Genomic DNA, 23,321 nt, shown 5'->3' with positions numbered 1-23,321 from the left:
AATTTCAAATAAGCCCAATGAGTGCGTTATCATCTTCTTTTTATGTAGATTGAACCCAAAATACCTTTTTGCTTTGGTTGGGGGTGATTCTGGTGCACACCGAAATAACACCATTCGAATTGAAATAAGCCCAATCGAAGCTTATTCGTCTTCTTTCTACGCATATGGAAGCGAAAAGACGGTCTTTTGTTATTTTGGTCTCATTACATACAGTTTGCTATTTTGGGGTAAATGTGCATTAACACCAGAGAACACGACTTTGAAATGAGCGAAATGCAAGATTCTTCTTTCTATGTAGATGGAACCCAAAACAATCTGTTTTGCTTTGTTTATGCTTATGACACTTCGCTTTGCAGTTTCTGGGTGAATGAACACCGAAAGTGCAATCCAAGCTTATTGCGCCTCTTTCTATTGAAATGAACCAAAACACCTATGCTTGATTTGGGCTGATAACAAACATTTCACTATGCGATTTTTTTGTTGAATGTACATTCAACAAAAACACCAATTTGAAATGAGCCCAATCAGAGCGTTATCATCTTCTTTTTATGTAGATTGAACCCAAAATACCTTTTTGCTTTGGTTGGGGGTGATTCTGGTGCACGCCGAAATAACACCATTCGAATTGAAAGAAGCCAAATCGAAGCTTATTCGTCTTCTTTCTACGCATATGGAAGCGAAAAGACGGTCTTTTGTTATTTTGGTCTCATTACATACAGTTTGCTATTTTTGGGTAAATGTGCATTAACACGAAAGAACACGACTTTGAAATGAGCGAAATGCAAGATTCTTCTTTCTATGTAGATGGAACCGAAAACAACCTGTTTGGCTTTGTTTACGCTTATGACACTTCGCTTTCCTGTTTGTGGGTCAATGAACACCGAAAGTGCAATCCAAGCTTCTTCTTCCTCTATGTATTGAGATCGAACCAAAACACCTATGCTTGATTTGGGCTGATAACAAACATTTCACTCTGCGATTTTTTTGTTGAATGTACATTCAAACCCCAAAAACACCAATTTGAAATGAGCCCAAACAGAGCGTGATCATCTTCTTTTTATGTAGATTGAACCCAAAATAGCTTTTTGCTTTGGTTGGGGGTGATTCTGGTGCACACCGAAATAACACCATTCGAATTGAAAGAAGCCAAATCGAAGCTTATTCGTCTTCTTTCTACGCATATGGAAGCGAAAAGACGGTCTGTTGTTATTTTGGTCTCATTACATACAGTTTGCTATTTTTGGGTAAATGTGCATTAACACCAAAGAACACGACTTTGCAATGAGCGAAATGCAAGATTCTTCTTTCTATGTAGATGGAACCGAAAACAATCTGTTTTGCTTTGTTTATGCTTATGACACTTATGAACACCGAAAGTGCAATCCAAGCTTATTGCTCCTCTTTCTATTGAAATGAACCAAAACACCTATGCTTGATTTGGGCTGATAACAAACCTTTCACTATGCGATTTTTTTGTTGAATGTACATTCTAACACCAAAAACACCAATTTGAAATGAGCCCAAACAGAGCGTGATCATCTTCTTTTTATGTAGATTGAACCCAAAATACCTTTTTGATTTGGTTGGGGGTGATTCTGGTGCACACCGAAATAACACCATTCGAATTGAAAGAAGCCAAATCGAAGCTTATTCGTCTTCTTTCTACGCATATGGAAGCGAAAAGACGGTCCTTTGTTATATTGGTCTCATTACATACAGTTTGCTATTTTGGGGTAAATGTGCATTAACACCAAAGAGCACGACTTTGAAATGAGCGAAATGCAAGATTCTTCTTTCTATGTAGATGGAACCCAAAACAACCTGTTTGGCTTTGTTTATGCTTATGACACTTCGCTTTGCAGTTTCTGGGTGAATGAACACCGAAAGTGCAATCCAAGCTTCTTCTTCCTCTTTGTATTGAGATCGAACCAAAACACCTATGCTTGATTTGGGCTGATAACAAACATTTCACTATGCGATTTTTTTGTTGAATGTACATTCAAACCCCCAAAACACCAATTTCAAATAAGCCCAATGAGTGCGTTATCATCTTCTTTTTATGTAGATTGAACCCAAAATACCTTTTTGCTTTGGTTGGGGGTGATTCTGGTGCACACCGAAATAACACCATTCGAATTGAAATAAGCCAAATCGAAGCTTATTCGTCTTCTTTCTACGCATATGGAACGCGAAAAGACGGTCTTTTGTTATTTTGGTCTCATTACATACAGTTTGCTATTTTTGGGTAAATGTGCATTAACACCAGAGAACACGACTTTGAAATGAGCGAAATGCAAGATTCTTCTTTCTATGTAGATGGAACCCAAAACAATCTGTTTTGCTTTGTTTATGCTTATGACACTTCGCTTTGCAGTTTCTGGGTGAATGAACACCGAAAGTGCAATCTAAGCTTCTTCTTCCTCTTTGCATTGAGATCGAACCAAAACACCTATGCTTGATTTGGGCTGATAACAAACATTTCACTATGCGATTTTTTTGTTGAATGTACATTCAACAAAAACACCAATTTGAAATGAGCCCAATCGAAGCTTATTCGTCTTCTTTCTACGCATATGGAAGCGAAAAGACGGTCTTTTGTTATTTTGGTCTCATTACATACAGTTTGCTATTTTTGGGTAAATGTGCATTAACACGAAAGAACACGACTTTGAAATGAGCGAAATGCAAGATTCTTCTTTCTATGTAGATGGAACCGAAAACAACCTGTTTGGCTTTGTTTATGCTTATGACACTTCGCTTTCCTGTTTGTGGGTCAATGAACACCGAAAGTGCAATCCAAGCTTATTGCTCCTCTTTCTATTGAAATGAACCAAAACACCTATGCTTGATTTGGGCTGATAACAAACATCTCACTATGCGATTTTTTTGTTGAATGTACATTCTAACACCAAAAACACCAATTTGAAATGAGCCCAATCAGAGCGTTATCATCTTCTTTTTATGTAGATTGAACCCAAAATAGCTTTTTGCTTTGGTTGGGGGTGATTCTGGTGCACGCCGAAATAACACCATTCGAATTGAAAGAAGCCAAATCGAAGCTTATTCGTCTTCTTTCTACGCATATGGAAGCGAAAAGACGGTCTTTTGTTATTTTGGTCTCATTACATACAGTTTGCTATTTTTGGGTAAATGTGCATTAACACCAAAGAACACGACTTTGAAATGAGCGAAATGCAAGATTCTTCTTTCTATGTAGATGGAACCGAAAACAATCTGTTTTGCTTTGTTTATGCTTATGACACTTATGAACACCGAAAGTGCAATCCAAGCTTATTGCTCCTCTTTCTATTGAAATGAACCAAAACACCTATGCTTGATTTGGGCTGATAACAAACATTTCACTATGCGATTTTTTTGTTGAATGTACATTCTAACACCAAAAACACCAATTTGAAATGAGCCCAAACAGAGCGTGATCATCTTCTTTTTATGTAGATTGAACCCAAAATACCTTTTTGCTTTGGTTGGGGGTGATTCTGGTGCACACCGAAATAACACCATTCGAATTGAAAGAAGCCAAATCGAAGCTTATTCGTCTTCTTTCTATGCATAAGGAAGCGAAAAGACGGTCTTTTGTTATTTTGGTCTCATTACATACAGTGTGCTATTTTTGGGTAAATGTGCATTAACACCAAAGAACACGACTTTGAAATGAGCGAAATGAAAGATTCTTCTTTCTATGTAGATGGAACCCAAAACAATCTGTTTTGCTTTGTTTACGCTTATGACACTTCGCTTTGCAGTTTCTGGGTGAATGAACACCGAAAGTGCAATCCAAGCTTCTTCTTCCTCTTTGTATTGAGATCGAACCAAAACACCTATGCTTGATTTGGGCTGATAACAAACATTTCACTATGCGATTTTTTTGTTGAATGTACATTCAAACCCCAAAAACACCAATTTGAAATGAGCCCAATGTGCGTTATCATCTTCTTTTTATGTAGATTGAACCCAAAATACCTTTTTGCTTTGGTTGGGGGTGATTCTGGTGCACACCGAAATAACACCATTCGAATTGAAATAAGCCAAATCGAAGCTTATTCGTCTTCTTTCTACGCATATGGAAGCGAAAAGACGGTCTTTTGTTATTTTGGTCTCATTACATACAGTTTGCTATTTTGGGGTAAATGTGCATTAACACGAAAGAACACGACTTTGAAATGAGCGAAATGCAAGATTCTTCTTTCTATGTAGATGGAACCCAAAACAATCTGTTTTGCTTTGTTTATGCTTATGACACTTCGCTTTGCTGTTTGTGGGTGAATGAACACCGAAAGTGCAATCCAAGCTTATTGCTCCTCTTTCTATTGAAATGAACCAAAACACCTATGCTTGATTTGGGCTGATAACAAACATTTCACTCTGCGATTTTTGGTTGAATGTGCATTCAAACCCCAAAAACACCAATTTCAAATAAGCCCAATGAGTGCGTTATCAACTTCTTTTTATGTAGATGGAAGCCAAAACACCGTTTTGCTTTGGTTGGGGGTGATTCTGGTGCACACCGAAATAACACCATTCGAATTGAAATAAGCCCAATCGAAGCTTATTCGTCTTCTTTCTACGCATTTGGAAGCGAAAAGACGGTCTTTTGTTATTTTGGTCTCATTACATACAGTTTGCTATTTTTGGGTAAATGTGCATTAACACCAAAGAACACGACTTTGCAATGAGAGAAATGAAAGATTCTTCTTTCTATGTAGATGGAACCCAAAACAATCTGTTTTGCTTTGTTTATGCTTATGACACTTATGAACACCGAAAGTGCAATCCAAGCTTATTGCTCCTCTTTCTATTGAAATGAACCAAAACACCTATGCTTGATTTGGGCTGATAACAAACATTTCACTCTGCGATTTTTGGTTGAATGTGCATTCAAACCCCAAAAACACCAATTTCAAATAAGCCCAATGAGTGCGTTATCAACTTCTTTTTATGTAGATGGAAGCCAAAACACCGTTTTGCTCTGGTTGGGGTGATTCTGGTGCACACCCAAAAAACACCATTCGAATTGAAAGAAGCCAAATCGAAGCTTATTCGTCTTCTTTCTATGCATAAGGAAGCGAAAAGACGGTCTTTTGTTATTTTGGTCTCATTACATACAGTGTGCTATTTTTGGGTAAATGTGCATTAACACCAAAGAACACGACTTTGAAATGAGCGAAATGCAAGATTCTTCTTTCTATGTAGATGGAACCCAAAACAATCTGTTTTGCTTTGTTTACGCTTATGACACTTCGCTTTGCAGTTTCTGGGTGAATGAACACCGAAAGTGCAATCCAAGCTTCTTCTTCCTCTTTGTATTGATATCGAACCAAAACACCTATGCTTGATTTGGGCTGATAACAAACATTTCACTATGCGATTTTTTTGTTGAATGTACATTCAAACCCCAAAAACACCAATTTGAAATGAGCCCAATGTGCGTTATCATCTTCTTTTTATGTAGATTGAACCCAAAATACCTTTTTGCTTTGGTTGGGGGTGATTCTGGTGCACACCGAAATAACACCATTCGAATTGAAATAAGCCAAATCGAAGCTTATTCGTCTTCTTTCTACGCATATGGAAGCGAAAAGACGGTCTTTTGTTATTTTGGTCTCATTACATACAGTTTGCTATTTTGGGGTAAATGTGCATTAACACCAGAGAACACGACTTTGAAATGAGCGAAATGCAAGATTCTTCTTTCTATGTAGATGGAACCGAAAACAACCTGTTTGGCTTTGTTTATGCTTATGACACTTCGCTTTCCTGTTTGTGGGTCAATGAACACCGAAAGTGCAATCCAAGCTTATTGCTCCTCTTTCTATTGAAATGAACCAAAACACCTATGCTTGATTTGGGCTGATAACAAACATCTCACTATGCGATTTTTTTGTTGAATGTACATTCTAACACCAAAAACACCAATTTGAAATGAGCCCAATCAGAGCGTTATCATCTTCTTTTTATGTAGATTGAACCCAAAATAGCTTTTTGCTTTGGTTGGGGGTGATTCTGGTGCACGCCGAAATAACACCATTCGAATTGAAAGAAGCCAAATCGAAGCTTATTCGTCTTCTTTCTATGCATATGGAAGCGAAAAGATGGTCTTTTGTTATTTTGGTCTCATTACATACAGTTTGCTATTTTTGGGTAAATGTGCATTAACACCAAAGAACACGACTTTGAAATGAGCGAAATGCAAGATTCTTCTTTCTATGTAGATGGAACCGAAAACAATCTGTTTTGCTTTGTTTATGCTTATGACACTTATGAACACCGAAAGTGCAATCCAAGCTTATTGCTCCTCTTTCTATTGAAATGAACCAAAACACCTATGCTTGATTTGGGCTGATAACAAACATTTCACTCTGCGATTTTTGGTTGAATGTGCATTCAAACCCCAAAAACACCAATTTCAAATAAGCCCAATGAGTGCGTTATCAACTTCTTTTTATGTAGATGGAAGCCAAAACACCGTTTTGCTTTGGTTGGGGTGATTCTGGTGCACACCCAAAAAACACCATTCGAATTGAAAGAAGCCAAATCGAAGCTTATTCGTCTTCTTTCTATGTATAAGGAAGCGAAAAGACGGTCTTTTGTTATTTTGGTCTCATTACATACAGTGTGCTATTTTTGGGTAAATGTGCATTAACACCAAAGAACACGACTTTGAAATGAGCGAAATGCAAGATTCTTCTTTCTATGTAGATGGAACCGAAAACAATCTGTTTTGCTTTGTTTATGCTTATGACACTTATGAACACCGAAAGTGCAATCCAAGCTTATTGCTCCTCTTTCTATTGAAATGAACCAAAACACCTATGCTTGATTTGGGCTGATAACAAACATTTCACTCTGCGATTTTTGGTTGAATGTGCATTCAAACCCCAAAAACACCAATTTCAAATAAGCCCAATGAGTGCGTTATCAACTTCTTTTTATGTAGATGGAAGCCAAAACACCGTTTTGCTTTGGTTGGGGTGATTCTGGTGCACACCCAAAAAACACCATTCGAATTGAAAGAAGCCAAATCGAAGCTTATTCGTCTTCTTTCTATGCATAAGGAAGCGAAAAGACGGTCTTTTGTTATTTTGGTCTCATTACATACAGTGTGCTATTTTTGGGTAAATGTGCATTAACACCAAAGAACACGACTTTGAAATGAGCGAAATGCAAGATTCTTCTTTCTATGTAGATGGAACCGAAAACAATCTGTTTTGCTTTGTTTATGCTTATGACACTTATGAACACCGAAAGTGCAATCCAAGCTTATTGCTCCTCTTTCTATTGAGATCGAACCAAAACACCTATGCTTGATTTGGGCTGATAACAAACATTTCACTATGCGATTTTTTTGTTGAATGTACATTCTAACACCAAAAACACCAATTTGAAATGAGCCCAAACAGAGCGTGATCATCTTCTTTTTATGTAGATTGAACCCAAAATACCTTTTTGATTTGGTTGGGGGTGATTCTGGTGCACACCGAAATAACACCATTCGAATTGAAAGAAGCCAAATCGAAGCTTATTCGTCTTCTTTCTACGCATATGGAAGCGAAAAGACGGTCCTTTGTTATATTGGTCTCATTACATACAGTTTGCTATTTTGGGGTAAATGTGCATTAACACCAAAGAGCACGACTTTGAAATGAGCGAAATGCAAGATTCTTCTTTCTATGTAGATGGAACCCAAAACAACCTGTTTGGCTTTGTTTATGCTTATGACACTTCGCTTTGCAGTTTCTGGGTGAATGAACACCGAAAGTGCAATCCAAGCTTCTTCTTCCTCTTTGTATTGAGATCGAACCAAAACACCTATGCTTGATTTGGGCTGATAACAAACATTTCACTATGCGATTTTTTTGTTGAATGTACATTCAAACCCCCAAAACACCAATTTCAAATAAGCCCAATGAGTGCGTTATCATCTTCTTTTTATGTAGATTGAACCCAAAATACCTTTTTGCTTTGGTTGGGGGTGATTCTGGTGCACACCGAAATAACACCATTCGAATTGAAATAAGCCAAATCGAAGCTTATTCGTCTTCTTTCTACGCATATGGAACGCGAAAAGACGGTCTTTTGTTATTTTGGTCTCATTACATACAGTTTGCTATTTTTGGGTAAATGTGCATTAACACCAGAGAACACGACTTTGAAATGAGCGAAATGCAAGATTCTTCTTTCTATGTAGATGGAACCCAAAACAATCTGTTTTGCTTTGTTTATGCTTATGACACTTCGCTTTGCAGTTTCTGGGTGAATGAACACCGAAAGTGCAATCTAAGCTTCTTCTTCCTCTTTGCATTGAGATCGAACCAAAACACCTATGCTTGATTTGGGCTGATAACAAACATTTCACTATGCGATTTTTTTGTTGAATGTACATTCAACAAAAACACCAATTTGAAATGAGCCCAATCGAAGCTTATTCGTCTTCTTTCTACGCATATGGAAGCGAAAAGACGGTCTTTTGTTATTTTGGTCTCATTACATACAGTTTGCTATTTTTGGGTAAATGTGCATTAACACGAAAGAACACGACTTTGAAATGAGCGAAATGCAAGATTCTTCTTTCTATGTAGATGGAACCGAAAACAACCTGTTTGGCTTTGTTTATGCTTATGACACTTCGCTTTCCTGTTTGTGGGTCAATGAACACCGAAAGTGCAATCCAAGCTTATTGCTCCTCTTTCTATTGAAATGAACCAAAACACCTATGCTTGATTTGGGCTGATAACAAACATCTCACTATGCGATTTTTTTGTTGAATGTACATTCTAACACCAAAAACACCAATTTGAAATGAGCCCAATCAGAGCGTTATCATCTTCTTTTTATGTAGATTGAACCCAAAATAGCTTTTTGCTTTGGTTGGGGGTGATTCTGGTGCACGCCGAAATAACACCATTCGAATTGAAAGAAGCCAAATCGAAGCTTATTCGTCTTCTTTCTACGCATATGGAAGCGAAAAGACGGTCTTTTGTTATTTTGGTCTCATTACATACAGTTTGCTATTTTTGGGTAAATGTGCATTAACACCAAAGAACACGACTTTGAAATGAGCGAAATGCAAGATTCTTCTTTCTATGTAGATGGAACCGAAAACAATCTGTTTTGCTTTGTTTATGCTTATGACACTTATGAACACCGAAAGTGCAATCCAAGCTTATTGCTCCTCTTTCTATTGAAATGAACCAAAACACCTATGCTTGATTTGGGCTGATAACAAACATTTCACTATGCGATTTTTTTGTTGAATGTACATTCTAACACCAAAAACACCAATTTGAAATGAGCCCAAACAGAGCGTGATCATCTTCTTTTTATGTAGATTGAACCCAAAATACCTTTTTGCTTTGGTTGGGGGTGATTCTGGTGCACACCGAAATAACACCATTCGAATTGAAAGAAGCCAAATCGAAGCTTATTCGTCTTCTTTCTATGCATAAGGAAGCGAAAAGACGGTCTTTTGTTATTTTGGTCTCATTACATACAGTGTGCTATTTTTGGGTAAATGTGCATTAACACCAAAGAACACGACTTTGAAATGAGCGAAATGAAAGATTCTTCTTTCTATGTAGATGGAACCCAAAACAATCTGTTTTGCTTTGTTTACGCTTATGACACTTCGCTTTGCAGTTTCTGGGTGAATGAACACCGAAAGTGCAATCCAAGCTTCTTCTTCCTCTTTGTATTGAGATCGAACCAAAACACCTATGCTTGATTTGGGCTGATAACAAACATTTCACTATGCGATTTTTTTGTTGAATGTACATTCAAACCCCAAAAACACCAATTTGAAATGAGCCCAATGTGCGTTATCATCTTCTTTTTATGTAGATTGAACCCAAAATACCTTTTTGCTTTGGTTGGGGGTGATTCTGGTGCACACCGAAATAACACCATTCGAATTGAAATAAGCCAAATCGAAGCTTATTCGTCTTCTTTCTACGCATATGGAAGCGAAAAGACGGTCTTTTGTTATTTTGGTCTCATTACATACAGTTTGCTATTTTGGGGTAAATGTGCATTAACACGAAAGAACACGACTTTGAAATGAGCGAAATGCAAGATTCTTCTTTCTATGTAGATGGAACCCAAAACAATCTGTTTTGCTTTGTTTATGCTTATGACACTTCGCTTTGCTGTTTGTGGGTGAATGAACACCGAAAGTGCAATCCAAGCTTATTGCTCCTCTTTCTATTGAAATGAACCAAAACACCTATGCTTGATTTGGGCTGATAACAAACATTTCACTCTGCGATTTTTGGTTGAATGTGCATTCAAACCCCAAAAACACCAATTTCAAATAAGCCCAATGAGTGCGTTATCAACTTCTTTTTATGTAGATGGAAGCCAAAACACCGTTTTGCTTTGGTTGGGGGTGATTCTGGTGCACACCGAAATAACACCATTCGAATTGAAATAAGCCCAATCGAAGCTTATTCGTCTTCTTTCTACGCATTTGGAAGCGAAAAGACGGTCTTTTGTTATTTTGGTCTCATTACATACAGTTTGCTATTTTTGGGTAAATGTGCATTAACACCAAAGAACACGACTTTGCAATGAGAGAAATGAAAGATTCTTCTTTCTATGTAGATGGAACCCAAAACAATCTGTTTTGCTTTGTTTATGCTTATGACACTTATGAACACCGAAAGTGCAATCCAAGCTTATTGCTCCTCTTTCTATTGAAATGAACCAAAACACCTATGCTTGATTTGGGCTGATAACAAACATTTCACTCTGCGATTTTTGGTTGAATGTGCATTCAAACCCCAAAAACACCAATTTCAAATAAGCCCAATGAGTGCGTTATCAACTTCTTTTTATGTAGATGGAAGCCAAAACACCGTTTTGCTCTGGTTGGGGTGATTCTGGTGCACACCCAAAAAACACCATTCGAATTGAAAGAAGCCAAATCGAAGCTTATTCGTCTTCTTTCTATGCATAAGGAAGCGAAAAGACGGTCTTTTGTTATTTTGGTCTCATTACATACAGTGTGCTATTTTTGGGTAAATGTGCATTAACACCAAAGAACACGACTTTGAAATGAGCGAAATGAAAGATTCTTCTTTCTATGTAGATGGAACCCAAAACAATCTGTTTTGCTTTGTTTACGCTTATGACACTTCGCTTTGCAGTTTCTGGGTGAATGAACACCGAAAGTGCAATCCAAGCTTCTTCTTCCTCTTTGTATTGATATCGAACCAAAACACCTATGCTTGATTTGGGCTGATAACAAACATTTCACTATGCGATTTTTTTGTTGAATGTACATTCAAACCCCAAAAACACCAATTTGAAATGAGCCCAATGTGCGTTATCATCTTCTTTTTATGTAGATTGAACCCAAAATACCTTTTTGCTTTGGTTGGGGGTGATTCTGGTGCACACCGAAATAACACCATTCGAATTGAAATAAGCCAAATCGAAGCTTATTCGTCTTCTTTCTACGCATATGGAAGCGAAAAGACGGTCTTTTGTTATTTTGGTCTCATTACATACAGTTTGCTATTTTGGGGTAAATGTGCATTAACACCAGAGAACACGACTTTGAAATGAGCGAAATGCAAGATTCTTCTTTCTATGTAGATGGAACCGAAAACAACCTGTTTGGCTTTGTTTATGCTTATGACACTTCGCTTTCCTGTTTGTGGGTCAATGAACACCGAAAGTGCAATCCAAGCTTATTGCTCCTCTTTCTATTGAAATGAACCAAAACACCTATGCTTGATTTGGGCTGATAACAAACATCTCACTATGCGATTTTTTTGTTGAATGTACATTCTAACACCAAAAACACCAATTTGAAATGAGCCCAATCAGAGCGTTATCATCTTCTTTTTATGTAGATTGAACCCAAAATAGCTTTTTGCTTTGGTTGGGGGTGATTCTGGTGCACGCCGAAATAACACCATTCGAATTGAAAGAAGCCAAATCGAAGCTTATTCGTCTTCTTTCTATGCATATGGAAGCGAAAAGATGGTCTTTTGTTATTTTGGTCTCATTACATACAGTTTGCTATTTTTGGGTAAATGTGCATTAACACCAAAGAACACGACTTTGAAATGAGCGAAATGCAAGATTCTTCTTTCTATGTAGATGGAACCGAAAACAATCTGTTTTGCTTTGTTTATGCTTATGACACTTATGAACACCGAAAGTGCAATCCAAGCTTATTGCTCCTCTTTCTATTGAAATGAACCAAAACACCTATGCTTGATTTGGGCTGATAACAAACATTTCACTCTGCGATTTTTGGTTGAATGTGCATTCAAACCCCAAAAACACCAATTTCAAATAAGCCCAATGAGTGCGTTATCAACTTCTTTTTATGTAGATGGAAGCCAAAACACCGTTTTGCTTTGGTTGGGGTGATTCTGGTGCACACCCAAAAAACACCATTCGAATTGAAAGAAGCCAAATCGAAGCTTATTCGTCTTCTTTCTATGTATAAGGAAGCGAAAAGACGGTCTTTTGTTATTTTGGTCTCATTACATACAGTGTGCTATTTTTGGGTAAATGTGCATTAACACCAAAGAACACGACTTTGAAATGAGCGAAATGCAAGATTCTTCTTTCTATGTAGATGGAACCGAAAACAATCTGTTTTGCTTTGTTTATGCTTATGACACTTATGAACACCGAAAGTGCAATCCAAGCTTATTGCTCCTCTTTCTATTGAAATGAACCAAAACACCTATGCTTGATTTGGGCTGATAACAAACATTTCACTCTGCGATTTTTGGTTGAATGTGCATTCAAACCCCAAAAACACCAATTTCAAATAAGCCCAATGAGTGCGTTATCAACTTCTTTTTATGTAGATGGAAGCCAAAACACCGTTTTGCTTTGGTTGGGGTGATTCTGGTGCACACCCAAAAAACACCATTCGAATTGAAAGAAGCCAAATCGAAGCTTATTCGTCTTCTTTCTATGCATAAGGAAGCGAAAAGACGGTCTTTTGTTATTTTGGTCTCATTACATACAGTGTGCTATTTTTGGGTAAATGTGCATTAACACCAAAGAACACGACTTTGAAATGAGCGAAATGCAAGATTCTTCTTTCTATGTAGATGGAACCGAAAACAATCTGTTTTGCTTTGTTTATGCTTATGACACTTATGAACACCGAAAGTGCAATCCAAGCTTATTGCTCCTCTTTCTATTGAGATCGAACCAAAACACCTATGCTTGATTTGGGCTGATAACAAACATTTCACTATGCGATTTTTTTGTTGAATGTACATTCAAACCCCAAAAACACCAATTTGAAATGAGCCCAATGTGCGTTATCATCTTCTTTTTATGTAGATTGAACCCAAAATACCTTTTTGCTTTGGTTGGGGGTGATTCTGGTGCACACCGAAATAACACCATTCGAATTGAAATAAGGCAAATCGAAGCTTATTCGTCTTCTTTCTACGCATATGGAAGCGAAAAGACGGTCTTTTGTTATTTTGGTCTCATTACATACAGTTTGCTATTTTGGGGTAAATGTGCATTAACACCAGAGAACACGACTTTGAAATGAGCGAAATGCAAGATTCTTCTTTCTATGTAGATGGAACCCAAAGCAATCTGTTTTGCTTTGTTTACGCTTATGACACTTCGCTTTGCAGTTTCTGGGTGAATGAACACCGAAAGTGCAATCCAAGCTTCTTCTTCCTCTTTGTATTGAGATCGAACCAAAACACCTATGATTGATTTGGGCTGATAACAAATATTTCACTATGCGATTTTTTTGTTGAATGTACATTCAAACCCCAAAAACACCAATTTGAAATGCGCCCAATGTGCGTTATCATCTTCTTTTTATGTAGATTGAACCCAAAATACCTTTTTGCTTTGGTTGGGGGTGATTCTGGTGCACACCGAAATCACACCATTCGAATTGAAAGAAGCCAAATCGAAGCTTATTCGTCTTCTTTCTACGCATATGGAAGCGAAAAGACGGTCTTTTGTTATTTTGGTCTCATTACATACAGTTTGCTATTTTGGGGTAAATGTGCATTAACACCAAAGAGCACGACTTTGAAATGAGCGAAATGCAAGATTCTTCTTTCTATGTAGATGGAACCCAAAACAATCTGTTTTGCTTTGTTTATGCTTATGACACTTCGCTTTGCTGTTTGTGGGTGAATGAACACCGAAAGTGCAATCCAAGCTTATTGCTCCTCTTTCTATTGAAATGAACCAAAACACCTATGCTTGATTTGGGCTGATAACAAACATTTCACTCTGCGATTTTTGGTTGAATGTGCATTCAAACCCCAAAAACACCAATTTCAAATAAGCCCAATGAGTGCGTTATCAACTTCTTTTTATGTAGATGGAAGCCAAAACACCGTTTTGCTTTGGTTGGGGGTGATTCTGGTGCACACCGAAATAACACCATTCGAATTGAAATAAGCCCAATCGAAGCTTATTCGTCTTCTTTCTACGCATTTGGAAGCGAAAAGACGGTCTTTTGTTATTTTGGTCTCATTACATACAGTTTGCTATTTTTGGGTAAATGTGCATTAACACCAAAGAACACGACTTTGCAATGAGCGAAATGAAAGATTCTTCTTTCTATGTAGATGGAACCCAAAACAATCTGTTTTGCTTTGTTTACGCTTATGACACTTCGCTTTGCAGTTTCTGGGTGAATGAACACCGAAAGTGCAATCCAAGCTTCTTCTTCCTCTTTGTATTGAGATCGAACCAAAACACCTATGCTTGATTTGGGCTGATAACAAACATTTCACTATGCGATTTTTTTGTTGAATGTACATTCAAACCCCAAAAACACCAATTTTAAATGAGCCCAATGTGCGTTATCATCTTCTTTTTATGTAGATTGAACCCAAAATACCTTTTTGCTTTGGTTGGGGGTGATTCTGGTGCACACCGAAATAACACCATTCGAATTGAAATAAGCCAAATCGAAGCTTATTCGTCTTCTTTCTACGCATATGGAAGCGAAAAGACGGTCTTTTGTTATTTTGGTCTCATTACATACAGTTTGCTATTTTGGGGTAAATGTGCATTAACACCAGAGAACACGACTTTGAAATGAGCGAAATGCAAGATTCTTCTTTCTATGTAGATGGAACCCAAAACAATCTGTTTTGCTTTGTTTATGCTTATGACACTTCGCTTTGCAGTTTCTGGGTGAATGAACACCGAAAGTGCAATCCAAGCTTATTGCGCCTCTTTCTATTGAAATGAACCAAAACACCTATGCTTGATTTGGGCTGATAACAAACATTTCACTATGCGATTTTTTTGTTGAATGTACATTCAACAAAAACACCAATTTGAAATGAGCCCAATCAGAGCGTAATCATCTTCTTTTTATGTAGATTGAACCCAAAATACCGTTTTGCTTTGGTTGGGGGTGATTCTGGTGCACACCGAAATAACACCATTTGAATTGAAAGAAGCCCAATCGAAGCTGATTCGTCTTCTTTCTACGCATATGGAAGCGAAAAGACGGTCTTTTGTTATTTTGGTCTCATTACATACAGTTTGCTATTTTTGGGTAAATGTGCATTAACACCAGAGAACACGACTTTGAAATGAGCGAAATGCAAGATTCTTCTTTCTATGTAGATGGAACCCAAAACAATCTGTTTTGCTTTGTTTATGCTTATGACACTTCGCTTTGCTATTTGTGGGTGAATGAACACCGAAAGTGCAATCCAAGCTTATTGCGCCTCTTTCTATTGAAATGAACCAAAACACCTATGCTTGATTTGGGCTGATAACAAACATTTCACTATGCGATTTTTTTGTTGAATGTACATTCTAACAAAAACACCAATTTGAAATGAGCCCAATCAGAGCGTTATCATCTTCTTTTTATGTAGATTGAACCCAAAATACCTTTTTGCTTTGGTTGGGGGTGATTCTGGTGCACACCGAAATAACACCATTCGAATTGAAAGAAGCCAAATCGAAGCTGATTCGTCTTCTTTCTACGCATATGGAAGCGAAAAGACGGTCTTTTGTTATTTTGGTCTCATTACAAACAGTTTGCTATTTTTGGGTAAATGTGCATTAACACCAGAGAACACGACTTTGAAATGAGCGAAATGCAAGATTCTTCTTTCTATGTAGATGGAACCCAAAACAATCTGTTTTGCTTTGTTTATGCTTATGACACTTCGCTTTGCTGTTTGTGGGTGAATGAACACCGAAAGTGCAATCCAAGCTTATTGCGCCTCTTTCTATTGAAATGAACCAAAACACCTATGCTTGATTTGGGCTGATAACAAACATTTCACTATGCGATTTTTTTGTTGAATGTACATTCTAACAAAAACACCAATTTGAAATGAGCCCAATCAGAGCGTTATCATCTTCTTTTTATGTAGATTGAACCCAAAATACCTTTTTGCTTTGGTTGGGGGTGATTCTGGTGCACGCCGAAATAACACCATTCGAATTGAAAGAAGCCCAATCGAAGCTGATTCGTCTTCTTTCTACGCATATGGAAGCGAAAAGACGGTCTTTTGTTATTTTGGTCTCATTACATACAGTTTGCTATTTTTGGGTAAATGTGCATTAACACCAGAGAACACGACTTTGCAATGAGCGAAATGAAAGATTCTTCTTTCTATGTAGATGGAACCCAAAACAATCTGTTTTGCTTTGTTTACGCTTATGACACTTCGCTTTGCAGTTTCTGGGTGAATGAACACCGAAAGTGCAATCCAAGCTTCTTCTTCCTCTTTGTATTGAGATCGAACCAAAACACCTATGCTTGATTTGGGCTGATAACAAACATTTCACTATGCGATTTTTTTGTTGAATGTACATTCAAACCCCAAAAACACCAATTTGAAATGAGCCCAATGTGCGTTATCATCTTCTTTTTATGTAGATTGAACCCAAAATACCTTTTTGCTTTGGTTGGGGGTGATTCTGGTGCACACCGAAATAACACCATTCGAATTGAAATAAGGCAAATCGAAGCTTATTCGTCTTCTTTCTACGCATATGGAAGCGAAAAGACGGTCTTTTGTTATTTTGGTCTCATTACATACAGTTTGCTATTTTGGGGTAAATGTGCATTAACACCAGAGAACACGACTTTGAAATGAGCGAAATGCAAGATTCTTCTTTCTATGTAGATGGAACCCAAAGCAATCTGTTTTGCTTTGTTTACGCTTATGACACTTCGCTTTGCAGTTTCTGGGTGAATGAACACCGAAAGTGCAATCCAAGCTTCTTCTTCCTCTTTGTATTGAGATCGAACCAAAACACCTATGATTGATTTGGGCTGATAACAAATATTTCACTATGCGATTTTTTTGTTGAATGTACATTCAAACCCCAAAAACACCAATTTGAAATGCGCCCAATGTGCGTTATCATCTTCTTTTTATGTAGATTGAACCCAAAATACCTTTTTGCTTTGGTTGGGGGTGATTCTGGTGCACACCGAAATCACACCATTCGAATTGAAAGAAGCCAAATCGAAGCTTATTCGTCTTCTTTCTACGCATATGGAAGCGAAAAGACGGTCTTTTGTTATTTTGGTCTCATTACATACAGTTTGCTATTTTGGGGTAAATGTGCATTAACACCAAAGAGCACGACTTTGAAATGAGCGAAATGCAAGATTCTTCTTTCTATGTAGATGGAACCCAAAACAATCTGTTTTGCTTTGTTTATGCTTATGACACTTCGCTTTGCTGTTTGTGGGTGAATGAACACCGAAAGTGCAATCCAAGCTTATTGCTCCTCTTTCTATTGAAATGAACCAAAACACCTATGCTTGATTTGGGCTGATAACAAACATTTCACTCTGCGATTTTTGGTTGAATGTGCATTCAAACCCCAAAAACACCAATTTCAAATAAGCCCAATGAGTGCGTTATCAACTTCTTTTTATGTAGATGGAAGCCAAAACACCGTTTTGCTTTGGTTGGGGGTGATTCTGGTGCACACCGAAATAACACCATTCGAATTGAAATAAGCCCAATCGAAGCTTATTCGTCTTCTTTCTACGCATTTGGAAGCGAAAAGACGGTCTTTTGTTATTTTGGTCTCATTACATACAGTTTGCTATTTTTGGGTAAATGTGCATTAACACCAAAGAACACGACTTTGCAATGAGCGAAATGAAAGATTCTTCTTTCTATGTAGATGGAACCCAAAACAATCTGTTTTGCTTTGTTTACGCTTATGACACTTCGCTTTGCAGTTTCTGGGTGAATGAACACCGAAAGTGCAATCCAAGCTTCTTCTTCCTCTTTGTATTGAGATCGAACCAAAACACCTATGCTTGATTTGGGCTGATAACAAACATTTCACTATGCGATTTTTTTGTTGAATGTACATTCAAACCCCAAAAACACCAATTTTAAATGAGCCCAATGTGCGTTATCATCTTCTTTTTATGTAGATTGAACCCAAAATACCTTTTTGCTTTGGTTGGGGGTGATTCTGGTGCACACCGAAATAACACCATTCGAATTGAAATAAGCCAAATCGAAGCTTATTCGTCTTCTTTCTACGCATATGGAAGCGAAAAGACGGTCTTTTGTTATTTTGGTCTCATTACATACAGTTTGCTATTTTGGGGTAAATGTGCATTAACACCAGAGAACACGACTTTGAAATGAGCGAAATGCAAGATTCTTCTTTCTATGTAGATGGAACCCAAAACAATCTGTTTTGCTTTGTTTATGCTTATGACACTTCGCTTTGCAGTTTCTGGGTGAATGAACACCGAAAGTGCAATCCAAGCTTATTGCGCCTCTTTCTATTGAAATGAACCAAAACACCTATGCTTGATTTGGGCTGATAACAAACATTTCACTATGCGATTTTTTTGTTGAATGTACATTCAACAAAAACACCAATTTGAAATGAGCCCAATCAGAGCGTAATCATCTTCTTTTTATGTAGATTGAACCCAAAATACCGTTTTGCTTTGGTTGGGGGTGATTCTGGTGCACACCGAAATAACACCATTTGAATTGAAAGAAGCCCAATCGAAGCTGATTCGTCTTCTTTCTACGCATATGGAAGCGAAAAGACGGTCTTTTGTTATTTTGGTCTCATTACATACAGTTTGCTATTTTTGGGTAAATGTGCATTAACACCAGAGAACACGACTTTGAAATGAGCGAAATGCAAGATTCTTCTTTCTATGTAGATGGAACCCAAAACAATCTGTTTTGCTTTGTTTATGCTTATGACACTTCGCTTTGCTATTTGTGGGTGAATGAACACCGAAAGTGCAATCCAAGCTTATTGCGCCTCTTTCTATTGAAATGAACCAAAACACCTATGCTTGATTTGGGCTGATAACAAACATTTCACTATGCGATTTTTTTGTTGAATGTACATTCTAACAAAAACACCAATTTGAAATGAGCCCAATCAGAGCGTTATCATCTTCTTTTTATGTAGATTGAACCCAAAATACCTTTTTGCTTTGGTTGGGGGTGATTCTGGTGCACACCGAAATAACACCATTCGAATTGAAAGAAGCCAAATCGAAGCTGATTCGTCTTCTTTCTACGCATATGGAAGCGAAAAGACGGTCTTTTGTTATTTTGGTCTCATTACATACAGTTTGCTATTTTGGGGTAAATGTGCATTAACACCAGAGAACACGACTTTGAAATGAGCGAAATGCAAGATTCTTCTTTCTATGTAGATGGAACCCAAAACAATCTGTTTTGCTTTGTTTATGCTTATGACACTTCGCTTTGCAGTTTCTGGGTGAATGAACACCGAAAGTGCAATCCAAGCTTATTGCGCCTCTTTCTATTGAAATGAACCAAAACACCTATGCTTGATTTGGGCTGATAACAAACTTTCACTATGCGATTTTTTTGTTGAATGTACATTCAACAAAAACACCAATTTGAAATGAGCCCAATCAGAGCGTAATCATCTTCTTTTTATGTAGATTGAACCCAAAATACCGTTTTGCTTTGGTTGGGGGTGATTCTGGTGCACACCGAAATAACACCATTTGAATTGAAAGAAGCCCAATCGAAGCTGATTCGTCTTCTTTCTACGCATATGGAAGCGAAAAGACGGTCTTTTGTTATTTTGGTCTCATTACATACAGTTTGCTATTTTTGGGTAAATGTGCATTAACACCAGAGAACACGACTTTGAAATGAGCGAAATGCAAGATTCTTCTTTCTATGTAGATGGAACCCAAAACAATCTGTTTTGCTTTGTTTATGCTTATGACACTTCGCTTTGCTATTTGTGGGTGAATGAACACCGAAAGTGCAATCCAAGCTTATTGCGCCTCTTTCTATTGAAATGAACCAAAACACCTATGCTTGATTTGGGCTGATAACAAACATTTCACTATGCGATTTTTTTGTTGAATGTACATTCTAACAAAAACACCAATTTGAAATGAGCCCAATCAGAGCGTTATCATCTTCTTTTTATGTAGATTGAACCCAAAATACCTTTTTGCTTTGGTTGGGGGTGATTCTGGTGCACACCGAAATAACACCATTCGAATTGAAAGAAGCCAAATCGAAGCTGATTCGTCTTCTTTCTACGCATATGGAAGCGAAAAGACGGTCTTTTGTTATTTTGGTCTCATTACAAACAGTTTGCTATTTTTGGGTAAATGTGCATTAACACCAGAGAACACGACTTTGAAATGAGCGAAATGCAAGATTCTTCTTTCTATGTAGATGGAACCCAAAACAATCTGTTTTGCTTTGTTTATGCTTATGACACTTCGCTTTGCTGTTTGTGGGTGAATGAACACCGAAAGTGCAATCCAAGCTTATTGCGCCTCTTTCTATTGAAATGAACCAAAACACCTATGCTTGATTTGGGCTGATAACAAACATTTCACTATGCGATTTTTTTGTTGAATGTACATTCTAACAAAAACACCAATTTGAAATGAGCCCAATCAGAGCGTTATCATCTTCTTTTTATGTAGATTGAACCCAAAATACCTTTTTGCTTTGGTTGGGGGTGATTCTGGTGCACGCCGAAATAACACCATTCGAATTGAAAGAAGCCCAATCGAAGCTGATTCGTCTTCTTTCTACGCATATGGAAGCGAAAAGACGGTCTTTTGTTATTTTGGTCTCATTACATACAGTTTGCTATTTTTGGGTAAATGTGCATTAACACCAGAGAACACGACTTTGCAATGAGCGAAATGAAAGATTCTTCTTTCTATGTAGATGGAACCCAAAACAATCTGTTTTGCTTTGTTTACGCTTATGACACTTCGCTTTGCAGTTTCTGGGTGAATGAACACCGAAAGTGCAATCCAAGCTTCTTCTTCCTCTTTGTATTGAGATCGAACCAAAACACCTATGCTTGATTTGGGCTGATAACAAACATTTCACTATGCGATTTTTTTGTTGAATGTACATTCAAACCCCAAAAACACCAATTTGAAATGAGCCCAATGTGCGTTATCATCTTCTTTTTATGTAGATTGAACCCAAAATACCTTTTTGCTTTGGTTGGGGGTGATTCTGGTGCACACCGAAATAACACCATTCGAATTGAAATAAGGCAAATCGAAGCTTATTCGTCTTCTTTCTACGCATATGGAAGCGAAAAGACGGTCTTTTGTTATTTTGGTCTCATTACATACAGTTTGCTATTTTGGGGTAAATGTGCATTAACACCAGAGAACACGACTTTGAAATGAGCGAAATGCAAGATTCTTCTTTCTATGTAGATGGAACCCAAAGCAATCTGTTTTGCTTTGTTTACGCTTATGACACTTCGCTTTGCAGTTTCTGGGTGAATGAACACCGAAAGTGCAATCCAAGCTTCTTCTTCCTCTTTGTATTGAGATCGAACCAAAACACCTATGATTGATTTGGGCTGATAACAAATATTTCACTATGCGATTTTTTTGTTGAATGTACATTCAAACCCCAAAAACACCAATTTGAAATGCGCCCAATGTGCGTTATCATCTTCTTTTTATGTAGATTGAACCCAAAATACCTTTTTGCTTTGGTTGGGGGTGATTCTGGTGCACACCGAAATCACACCATTCGAATTGAAAGAAGCCAAATCGAAGCTTATTCGTCTTCTTTCTACGCATATGGAAGCGAAAAGACGGTCTTTTGTTATTTTGGTCTCATTACATACAGTTTGCTATTTTGGGGTAAATGTGCATTAACACCAAAGAGCACGACTTTGAAATGAGCGAAATGCAAGATTCTTCTTTCTATGTAGATGGAACCCAAAACAATCTGTTTTGCTTTGTTTATGCTTATGACACTTCGCTTTGCTGTTTGTGGGTGAATGAACACCGAAAGTGCAATCCAAGCTTATTGCTCCTCTTTCTATTGAAATGAACCAAAACACCTATGCTTGATTTGGGCTGATAACAAACATTTCACTCTGCGATTTTTGGTTGAATGTGCATTCAAACCCCAAAAACACCAATTTCAAATAAGCCCAATGAGTGCGTTATCAACTTCTTTTTATGTAGATGGAAGCCAAAACACCGTTTTGCTTTGGTTGGGGGTGATTCTGGTGCACACCGAAATAACACCATTCGAATTGAAATAAGCCCAATCGAAGCTTATTCGTCTTCTTTCTACGCATTTGGAAGCGAAAAGACGGTCTTTTGTTATTTTGGTCTCATTACATACAGTTTGCTATTTTTGGGTAAATGTGCATTAACACCAAAGAACACGACTTTGCAATGAGCGAAATGAAAGATTCTTCTTTCTATGTAGATGGAACCCAAAACAATCTGTTTTGCTTTGTTTACGCTTATGACACTTCGCTTTGCAGTTTCTGGGTGAATGAACACCGAAAGTGCAATCCAAGCTTCTTCTTCCTCTTTGTATTGAGATCGAACCAAAACACCTATGCTTGATTTGGGCTGATAACAAACATTTCACTATGCGATTTTTTTGTTGAATGTACATTCAAACCCCAAAAACACCAATTTTAAATGAGCCCAATGTGCGTTATCATCTTCTTTTTATGTAGATTGAACCCAAAATACCTTTTTGCTTTGGTTGGGGGTGATTCTGGTGCACACCGAAATAACACCATTCGAATTGAAATAAGCCAAATCGAAGCTTATTCGTCTTCTTTCTACGCATATGGAAGCGAAAAGACGGTCTTTTGTTATTTTGGTCTCATTACATACAGTTTGCTATTTTGGGGTAAATGTGCATTAACACCAGAGAACACGACTTTGAAATGAGCGAAATGCAAGATTCTTCTTTCTATGTAGATGGAACCCAAAACAATCTGTTTTGCTTTGTTTATGCTTATGACACTTCGCTTTGCAGTTTCTGGGTGAATGAACACCGAAAGTGCAA

Source organism: Podarcis raffonei, chromosome 13 (assembly GCF_027172205.1).
Source record: "Podarcis raffonei isolate rPodRaf1 chromosome 13, rPodRaf1.pri, whole genome shotgun sequence".
Classification (NCBI taxonomy): Eukaryota; Metazoa; Chordata; class Lepidosauria; order Squamata; family Lacertidae; genus Podarcis; species Podarcis raffonei.
This window is presented reverse-complemented; position numbering follows the sequence as displayed.